This window comes from Aegilops tauschii, chromosome 7, assembly GCF_002575655.3.
Source record: "Aegilops tauschii subsp. strangulata cultivar AL8/78 chromosome 7, Aet v6.0, whole genome shotgun sequence".
Lineage (NCBI taxonomy): Eukaryota > Viridiplantae > Streptophyta > Magnoliopsida > Poales > Poaceae > Aegilops > Aegilops tauschii.
The window spans coordinates 644,990,000-645,000,362 of NC_053041.3; the positions used below are offsets into that span (position 1 = coordinate 644,990,000).

Genomic DNA, 10,363 nt, shown 5'->3' on the forward strand with positions numbered 1-10,363 from the left:
TTTGAATTTTTTGTGTAACAAAAACAATTTTTGAATTTTGAGAACATTTTTTTGAAAACTGAACATTTTATGGAAACACAAACAAAATTTGAATAATTTGAAAAAAAGAGGAGAAAATAAAAATAAAAATAAATAACAAACCAAAGAAAGAGAACAAACACAAAAACGAAAAAAGAAGAAAAGAGAAAGGAAACAGAACTGACTAAAAAACTAGAACTGACAATACGACGCAGCGAGCGGCGTATAGGATTTTCCCTTCTAGCCCCCAACATGCACGAGTTAGCATCGACCTAGGGTAACAGGCTGCTGGGCCAAGCCCAGCCAGAAATATGTGGTGTTTAGGCCGCGAAGTGGCTACCTAAACGAACGGTGTGGTACTAAATAAATACTCCCTCCCTTCGGAATTACTTGTCGCGGAAATGGATGTATCTAGACGTATTTTAATTCTAGATACATCCATTTTCGAGACAAATAATTCCGAACGGAGGGAGTATGACTGTAGCACGCAGCTTCACCCAAGCGATGCGCTCGTCTTCGGCCCACCAGGTAAGCTGGACTTCTAGAAAAGCGGAACAGATTTCCCATATTATATATAACAAAATAAAGGGAAAATCTAAGTAGTAGCGACGCACCACAGCTCTCTCGTGGCGCGGGTTACGCAGGCGGTCGAACAAGATGATCTTTTTTCCTCTGCATCGCTGCGCGATGCTACGGCGTGCTGTAGACTCTACAACCTAGGTTACTAGCCTACAACTACTACATGGTTAGAGCATCTACGGCCGCATGTGATAAATATGACCCTACAAACGCTTGTGGACGCGCCCGGCGCCGTCGCGTCCACAGACAATGACCGGCAACTTCTTAAATTAGCACAACTGCATCCGGACATGTTATACTAGATTGTTACTTTCATACAAAAGCATGCAAACAATCTTTACCTAATATTAAAAGACGAAGTCTTTCATAGTTCTTTATATGTCAGCTCTTCATATCCGTTGAGATTAAATATAGATCAGTCATGCCCAACTGGGCCTGTCTTCTATTAAATTGGCCTCTATGTCGCATGACTGGGCCTTCTTCTCTTAAGTTGGCCTTCACGTGCCCATTCCTACAGAATCAGTATCGGTACGCTGCCGGGGTCGACCCCATCTTCTCCATTGTTGCCTTGCCGATCCTCGTCTTCCTCTCTATCAGGAGCCGCAGCAGACTCAATCTTTTTCCGACAGAAAATCCTATTCGACCGGGTCGTTCGGAGCGAACGGAACGACCCATTCCATCCAACGACACGTGGATCCGCGAATCTCAAAGTAGCCACTCCATCTTCTTCCACAACTCCTGTGCGGCAGCGCCATTGTATTGATTTGTACTTCCGTTACCCGACGACCTGCGAGGAAGAGTCGGAGAAGCTACTGGAGAGGCTAAGGTCGCACCCGAGGAGGCGTAGCACCATGACGCGGCGAGCGCCGTCCACGGAGATGCCATCACAACCGCAGCAGTACTCTCTGCTAGACAACGCAGCGCGGATGATGCCAGCGACGGTAAGGTTCCCCGCGAAGGCTGCCGCATGCACTGTCGGCGAGAGCAAGAGGGAAATCGCCGAGAACAGGAGCAGGAGCGGCAGGATTTGACCGATTTCTCCATGGACTTCCCGCGAGTGGAAGAAGGCAGCACGAAACAAGGTGAGCATCAACTCTACGAGGTCGCCGGCGAGCCTCCGGCCACTGCGGACTCACGACGAGATTGTGTTACATGCCTGTACGGCGGCGCTGCTGCACAGGAACAGATAATGGCCTGTTGGGGAAGAAGATGTGGAGTGGCTGCTTTGAGATTCGCGGACCAAGGCGTGTCACGCGTCGTTGGATGGAGTGGGTCGTTCCGTTCGCTCCAAACGACCCGGTCGTATAGGATTTTCTTCTTCACTAGATGACCAGTTGCGCCAAATGGCGCAAAGACCCGTTTAAAATCATGTTCGTGTTGAAAATATTTGCTTTTTTCAATAATTGTATATTTGAGTACATTTAGTAAGAACTTATACCCCTATATATAAAGGAAATTAAATGGAAATATTTTCTTAAGGTAATAATGCCACAAATTAGATCATCGTTAGGTTAAGATAGTTGAGTCTGCAATTAGGAACTCTGAGTAGCTATAAACTTGCATTAAAAAAGAGTAAACACAAGTGACACAATAAAATGCACTTAATACATGAACTTGTGAACATTGTGTACAGGAGAAGTTAATAGAAACAGTGGTCAATTACATCATATAATTTGGTTCTATACTCTTTTGTGTATATATCCTGAATGCTACCCCTTTGTGATCAACTCTTTGTCTTTCAAATCGAATGGCACAGCTATTGCCCCTTGTGGAAAAAGAAAGGACTCTGTAATACCCATAAATGTAAAAGGAAAACATCATGTGATGCATCTCAACCTACGCAAAACAATGTAAAAACCATACATGCTATCTACATACCCTCATTGTCCAGCAAAGCATAGGTAGCTAAGGGACCTGTACAAAAGAATTGACAATTAGCAAGAAAGAAGCATGCCATCATCTGTCTAAACAACCATAAAACAATAAGTGGCAAAAGCCCCATCAGAATTAGCATTTGCCATCTAGTTTATGAGCCAAAGTTGTGCATTCACCAATCGATAAAACATATTAAGATGCGGTAATGAAAATAAAATTGTATCGCTTCACATACAGTAAGTGAAATGAGTAAGGGGACCAAATTTTGTTTGTCAACTCCCTTACGACTCACATGGCAAGCTGTGGTGTTTTACCAGGGCCGCTATTTTCCTAATTCATTAAACATATTGCAATAAACCCATACTAATTATAATGACCCCTAACTATACCAATCTATAAAAAGTACTATGATATGTATACCCTGCATAAGCTATAGGCTAGTACAGCAACAATGACAGCGTGGGCTGCCTAAGGTCTAGATGGAGAACAAAGACGCTAAAAGACGTGAGTACAAAAAAGCCGGGTTAGGAGGTGGCCGGGCCTGGAAGTTATGAACATTATTTGAGGTGGTTACGGAGGATGTATGCATGCAAGCAAGGGTTCTCTCTAAATAATCCACATAGCGAACAGTCAATGCAGCAACAGCAACCGCGGCATTCCCTGAATTCCTATAGGAGACAACACATTCGTAATTGTAGTCCTTAACTATTAAAGCATACAGCCCTTGCAAGAATCTGATTACCTGCAGAGCAGCCTGCTCATATGGAGCCGTGCAACCCTGAGACCTAGAGCTCCAGAAGAAAATTTTACGCGGCATGGTTAAAAGGCCATCCCTAGGAACATCAATCTCTACACCAACAAGCACATGACCATTCCCGTCGATCTCACACAAGTAGCAAGGCGGAGGCAATACACATTGTGCTGCCAGAGTTTCCAAAATTGGAAGAACAAAGGACACCAGAGCACACATTGTAGGTAAACAAAGTAATTACACAATACGAAGCAGGAAAGAATATATGTAAGCAGAAATAACAGCAGGCAATAGCAGCAATAAGAACACAAAAAAGCAAAATGTCACACCACACGTTACACACACAGTTAGAACCGGTTAAATTACTTGATTTGCAACAAGTATAAAGAATACAAGTAAAGGAGGAAGTTGGAACCTTAGCAAGTTGATCAGAGGAGTGCAAATACTGGACGATGAACCAGGAGATGAGCTTACCGCTAACACCAACCGTAGAAAAGAAACACTGCAACAGATTTAGATGCAGGAAAATATGAGAGCTCACTCTCATAGAGCAAGACCAAGCACATATGCCAAATGGAAAGAGAAATGCAAACAGACGACACACAAATAGTTCAGGCCAGCATTAAAGCGTAGGGAAAAGGCGCAAGCTGCATACAAACAAAACATACAAACGTGGATATCCTACAGATGGAAAGGAAATAAGCGACACAAGACAAACAAAATGAACTCAAACAATAATTACCAAGAGCACACAAATAGATATGAGGTAAGAGGACAAAACTTTCTATGCACAAGAAAATCGTTCTACCAAGAACGCTAAAGACACTATATGAGAGGAACAAAATGTATTGAAACAGTAAACAATTAGCAGCGAAAGTACTAATAATAATCATCAAGTGCACACAAAGAAGCATGAGGTCAGAGGATGGAATGTTCACAAGATGAAAGAAAGCAGATGAGACCCTTTGACGAGTTCAACAGCACCAGAATCCCAAGAACAGACCTGGAAGAAAACAGTTTATAAATTAGGACACAACCAAGCTTTCTACCCACAAGGAAACTCTTCTACCAAGAATGCTAAAAACAGTATATACAACAACACGAGCAGAAGGGAATATGACAGATCTTAACCCAAAACAGGAAAAGGATTCTAAGCATGACCGCATTTCATCGAACAGGTAGAAAGCAAGCGGGAAAAAACTGGCTCACCTCTGACGAAACGTAAATCGCACACTCCAGACCAAAGCAAGAATCAAGAATTTGATCCTGCAAAGAAGAGAGAGGAATCAGTTACACTTGGGTTGTTTTTTCTCTTAAAGAGGATGGCATCCTAACCCTAGAGCGAGAGGAAAAAAGAGAGAAGGAGAGGCAGGGGCGAAGAGGCATACCAGAGGAGGAGCATGTGGAGCAGGCCCATGGCCAGAGCGCAGCCGGCCGCCATGGGAGAGGAGGAGCGCCGCCGTTGTCGCCCCATCTGCCATCACTACAGCCACTTCGTCCCGCCGCCCGAAGAGGCGAAGCCTGGGTGGGAAGGAGGCGGGGCTTGAGGGAGAGGAGGCTGCGCCTGAAGATGGGGAGGAGGCGGCTGGTTCGACGAGGAGAGGAGGCGGCTAGGATGGGGTGGCGGCTGCGAGGAAAGGAGAGCACCAGGGAAAGGAAAGGGGAAAGAGAGAGGAGTGGAGCCGAACGGAGCGCTCGGGGCTTATTCCTTCCTCCCACTATTCATAGACGCAAAAAAGGAGACGTGGCCACGGCCGCTAGTTGGGCGTAGTCCCTCATCCTTTATAAGTTCAACAAGATGACTCGTTGCGCCAATGGCGCAAAGGCCGAGAGGGAGCCAAGTATTGTGAGAATATTTAGACACCCAAGTCGAAAACCAAATGTGGCCAACACTACCACATCCTCTGCTTGGAAGCCGCCTTTTCTCACTGGATCTAACATAGATACATGATTCTTCAAGAGCAAATTTCAGAGAAAATATAAAGCATGGAAGGCTTTAAGTTGTACTATTGAGACCATACCACCATATCTTCCTTTAGTTTCTTTGGAAATCTAAAGGACTAAGAGGACGGTACATGTGAGAAGCTGTGAATCCACAACAAAAAACTAAACTAACTTCCAAACAAACATTTCAAGTTTGGAAGCCACAAAGAAGCAGCCCAGATCTCTCGTTGTAGTGCAGGTACATGTCCTTAATCCTGCATCCACAGCCCATAATTTTTTAACACCTAAATCCACGAAATCCAACCGAAGGAAATCATGGCAGAAAATGCGCCGTGGCTTATATCTCCGAGAAGGACTTCTTGGCATTCTTGTGCAGGTTGGACACAACAATCCTCGCTGCGAGCTACAGAAGAACCACACAGGCACCTTCCTTCACCTTGCCCTTGGGGAGGAGGGGGGCAACACTTGCAGCGCCGCGACAAGGCCTCATTAGATAAACCTTTACTCTTGTAATCTACGTTGGTGAATCCATTGATACCTTTCTTTACCATATGCTCATTGAACCTTCAAAACAATATAAGTGGTCGACCTATCAAGACTAACCGTTTCAACTGACCAGAAAGAGAAATCAAAGCTAGCAGAAAAACAGATGATAGACATCCAAGAAAGAAACTTGTATGTACAACCATGTCAATTGTTGCTTCAAAAGGCCAGTATTTCTCTGGAACTTCTTTCACTGCAAGCCCAATGCTTTTTCACACAACTGCACGGCAATGTACTTGGGTCAAAAGCAGACCCAATAGAGTGCAATGAACATATCAAAGTCAAATATGCCAACATATACGTAGGAAAACATGTAGTAATGATCTTGGATTAAATTTCATCCTAAAACCTGAACACGCACTCGTTCTTCCAAATACAATGTGAAACCAAGCTGTCCTGCAGTAAGATGAAAGCATATGCTCGCCACAGCCTTGGAAAATTATAGGTGAAATATTTGAATGTTCCAGTACGCATTGATCTTAACTATATAACTAAGACAAAGTAAGATCTAGCTGCATAGGTTCAGCACACATGATAACACATAACAAAGCAATCATGCTAACTAAGCGACGACTACGGCCCATGTGAAAAATTGAGATATCTAACTAATGCTTGCTAAGGTACAAAAGGACATATGTTAAGTAAAGAGTTCAAGATCTTTTAAGTAAAATAAAGAACTGCTAAAGGAACTCAAGCCTCCAAGCTGGGGTCACAACCTTAATAATTCATTGATCGCAGAAACATGCTAATTAATCAAGCTAGTTATCCTGAAGCAAAATCAGTTCATTAAGTAGAGAGTAGAAGTCTTGCACTTTCTGCATCTATCATCAGTACAAAATAATCAATCACTTGACTCAGTGCAGATAATGCATAATACGAGCTCCTGAAATAGCACGTACAGGCAGACACCAAGATCACTAATACAACCACAAACATGTACACAAAAAACTGACAATTGTTCCCATTCTTGTTCTGCCTTATACAACAAACCGGACCAACCTATTGATTCTGATGTAAAATGAGTGGCTCTTTGTACATCAATACAGCTAGATATAAATGAAAATTTGGAGTAGGATAGGGAAGAAGGTTGCAGCCAGACTGGGGAGGAACACCATGGCAGCACCGAAAATTAGTGGCTCTTTGTACATCAACACAACTCGATGCACTCGAAATCAAAGGATCAAAGCATATGTGCGTGTGTGAAAAACAATGGCGTGTTGATCCTGCAAGATGTGTGGGAATCCCACAATAATGAAATGCCTAAAGGATCTCCTCCCCACAGAATCCAGTGCCAGCAAGTCCCTGAGATGATAAACACAGGGAAAACAAAATCGAGCACCACAAAAAAATTGGGAATAAATCAATAGGAAAAAAGCCAAACCAGAGCACTGCACCTAGGCGATGACTACGAACCTGACGGTTGTGGTGGATGACGAGGACCTCCTCCTCCTACTCAATGTGGTGACCAAGGACAAGGGCCTCCTCCGCCACCTCATCAGCCGTCCCCTGCTCCTCCACAAGCACCAGAAGACCAGGCCACCCTTGCTCTCCCACGGCGGCAACCTGCGCCGATCCGGAACCACAACGTGCATCTCCCATGGCGGTGACCTGCGCCGATTTGGAACCATGACGCACGGCGGCTGCAACAGACCACAGGCTCTCGTGGACGTGGCCCTGCCGCTCATCACCGTGGAGAGGAGGCGGCGAGGCAGTGTCTGATCTGATTCATCGTGTACAAAGCCTGGAGAGACCGCTTCCAGCTGTTGAATTACAAGATCTTTACCAGGTACATGCAGCATGGAATTAACTGAACTCGTTTCACCAGATGGAGAGAGTTGATGCAAAAACGCACTAAAGCAATCAGGCTTGTGTATATTTCATGTGGAAAGCAAGTGTATGAGCTCCCGCTGTCAAAGATCACTCGAGTCAGTTTCTCAGCCTGCTCTCGCACATTAAGCTCCTGACCTCCATAGTTTACTTTCTGTAGTACCGTGCTGTACAAGTTCCTGACAGTACACAAAATGCGGAACTGAGTCAGATACGCGTTTTCATATAACGGATCACAAGAGGCGCAGTATTTTTATGCATCGTAAAGGGAAACCTGTGTCGCAGTGTAATGCATGGGCATACACTAGTTCGACGGTGTGATGTGCTACTTGGTACGACAACTGAAAGAAAGGGGGTTTATTTGTGGAATGGACGCAAATGTTAGGAATAAGTAAAGAACAGAGCAACATTGCAGAGCAGTTGGGCAAAATTTCCATTTGCAGTTTGAGTCATGAGAGCGCCATAAATTGGTTAAGATTTCTTGAAGATTTGCCGCAAGCAGAGCATCCGTATCCCGTCAAAGACGATGCGGGGTAACATGATATTCATGGGAGAAATGGTGGCCACATGTGAGAATAATCTTCAGGCAAAGGAAGGGGGAGACTCACTCTAGACCGTTGCGGACGGGAACCCATGTCATTCCCCATCTGGGAACGTAATCATCACCAAGAAACATGTAGCCACTACTGCTGGGATCTGTGGCGATGCAATGGCCGAAAACGTTGGAAATGATCCCTTGCTTGGCTAGCTGGGTAGGGAGGCACATTGCCCAATTGCTAAGGCCAAGGATCCCATCAATACTTGCTGGTGAGTCCAGAAGCTTTCCTTGTTGATCATGTGCACACCTAACAGATGGTACACAAATGGGCAGTTTGTTAGCATACAGACATCACCACCCATCTCTGAACACTGAACAGATTTGGTTATCGAAAAAAGTCGTGCCGTACCCGAAGACAAAGTCCATGTTTTCCCTCTCACCGTCTGCGGTGATCAACTGCATATTGTCCCTCGCAAGCACACCAGCAGAGGAGCTTCGTTCGGCATATGCGATCTCGTAGTCGCATTGTTTACAAGTGTCACCGTAATTTTGGTTGCCTTGCAATTCCTAACAATGTGAATCCCTGGGGGAACTATGTTCTCTTTCGTGGGCTTATATAAGGGATGAGGTCCCTGTAACAAGATAAGAAGCCGATCAGGAACGCTGTGAATTTTGAAAATCAGGCTCATGATGGAACACTGAAACCAAGATATCCACAGAAATTGCGTCGCGGCAAGGCCGAGTTCTTATCACGAGATGAAATGTGACTGAAAATGGTACTCACCTTTGTGCAGTTCGTGCAGGGAGCATCACACTGGATCCATCTCAAGGCGCTCCCGGTGTCGATGTCAAGAAAATAGGGCCTTGCAGGATTGCCAATATCTACAGAAGTGTAGTACTACCTGCATATTAAAAGGTGGAGCAATCAGAAGAAGAACTATGCCATGTTAGTACTGAAATGAAAATCCACTGCATTCTTAATACGTAACAGAATTGAAGAACAGGATTTTGTCAAAGATTAATCATGCCAACAGAAAGATTAATCTTTACACCAAATGTTGACTTTGTGAGGTCGACGGTGTAAGTCTTTGCTTGTTGGTTTATACCAGTAGCGACATGCCTATATCTAAATACAGGTTTGTACTACTATTTTAATATGTGGATGGTCAAATATGCTTATAACCAAGCATGACAGAACAAAAATGCAACATTCCAAAGAACAAATCCTTGTTGGGCAAGTTGGTTAATTACCTTGACTAATTACTGCAAGGAAGGATTCTGGATTCAACTCATTCATATGTGTATTTTTTTTACAGGTCATTCATGTAAAAATATTCGTAAAAAACAATATGAAAGACATCAAGAACAATCCCTATCTGTTGTTGTTTAATACAGAAATCAAGAACGAAGGTGAAAATTTGTTGAACCCATGCAGGTTAACCACAAAAAGAATCCAAGCAGTGAAAAGGAGCAAATTGTGCCTTTAGGCAAAAGGGATTCGAATTCATGCGCCGGCTCGGCTCGTCGCACGCACCTCACCGGCAGCACGGCCGTGGTCGAATCCGCCTTGACGGCGGTGGCCTTGGGCTTCGGGTGCAGCGGCAGCAGGAACGACGAGGCGCCCCCCTCGCCCCATTTCCAGTCCTCCCCGGCCCGGGGAAGGAGTAGAGGCCGTAGTAGTGCGCCGCCAGCGTGAACGCCTTCAACACCACGAGCGGCGCCGACGTGGCCCTGCCGCTCTTGACCGCACATGGGGCGAGCGAATAGGGGGGAGGAAGAGGCGGAGCGCAGCCTCCCGTCCATAGCACCCGAGCCCGGGCCTCCTCGCAGCGCCCGATCTAGGAGTGGATCGACCCACCCGCCAGCCTCCATGGCGCTGCATCGTCCATGTCGTCTGGATCCGGAGGCGGGGAAGGAGGAGAGGAAGGGGAGGAGGAAGGCGGAGGGGGCGAGGCGGCCGTGAGGGGCGGGGAAGAGGAGAAGGCGGCTGCGGCATGGAGAAGAGGACGGGAGGAGGCCACGGAGGGAGAGGGCTAAGTTTTTTACCGTAGGACCGCTGCAGTCCACCTTTTTCTACCTAAACTCATGCACGCAACACACACTGCGACGCCGGTCCCACCCATATGCCTGGCCCAGCCGTCATCTACTCAAAACCGAAACCACGGCGTGAGTTTAAACCAATGGCTGGATGTTTGATAGAGAGGTAAAACGTACAGAAAGCTTTACAGCACGGCAGAACGGGCGACCCAGATCGCTAGCGCACGACAAACGCCCCAGGTTTGCGGGTA

The 10,363-nt window shown here is 45.6% G+C and overlaps 1 pseudogene; it reads right to left on the reverse strand.

Annotated features, from left to right (window-relative positions):
• Positions 1 to 6,574: 6,574 nt before the first annotated feature.
• On the reverse strand, positions 6,575 to 9,947 carry LOC109773463 (aspartyl protease APCB1-like; annotated as a pseudogene).
• Positions 9,948 to 10,363: the final 416 nt, after the last annotated feature.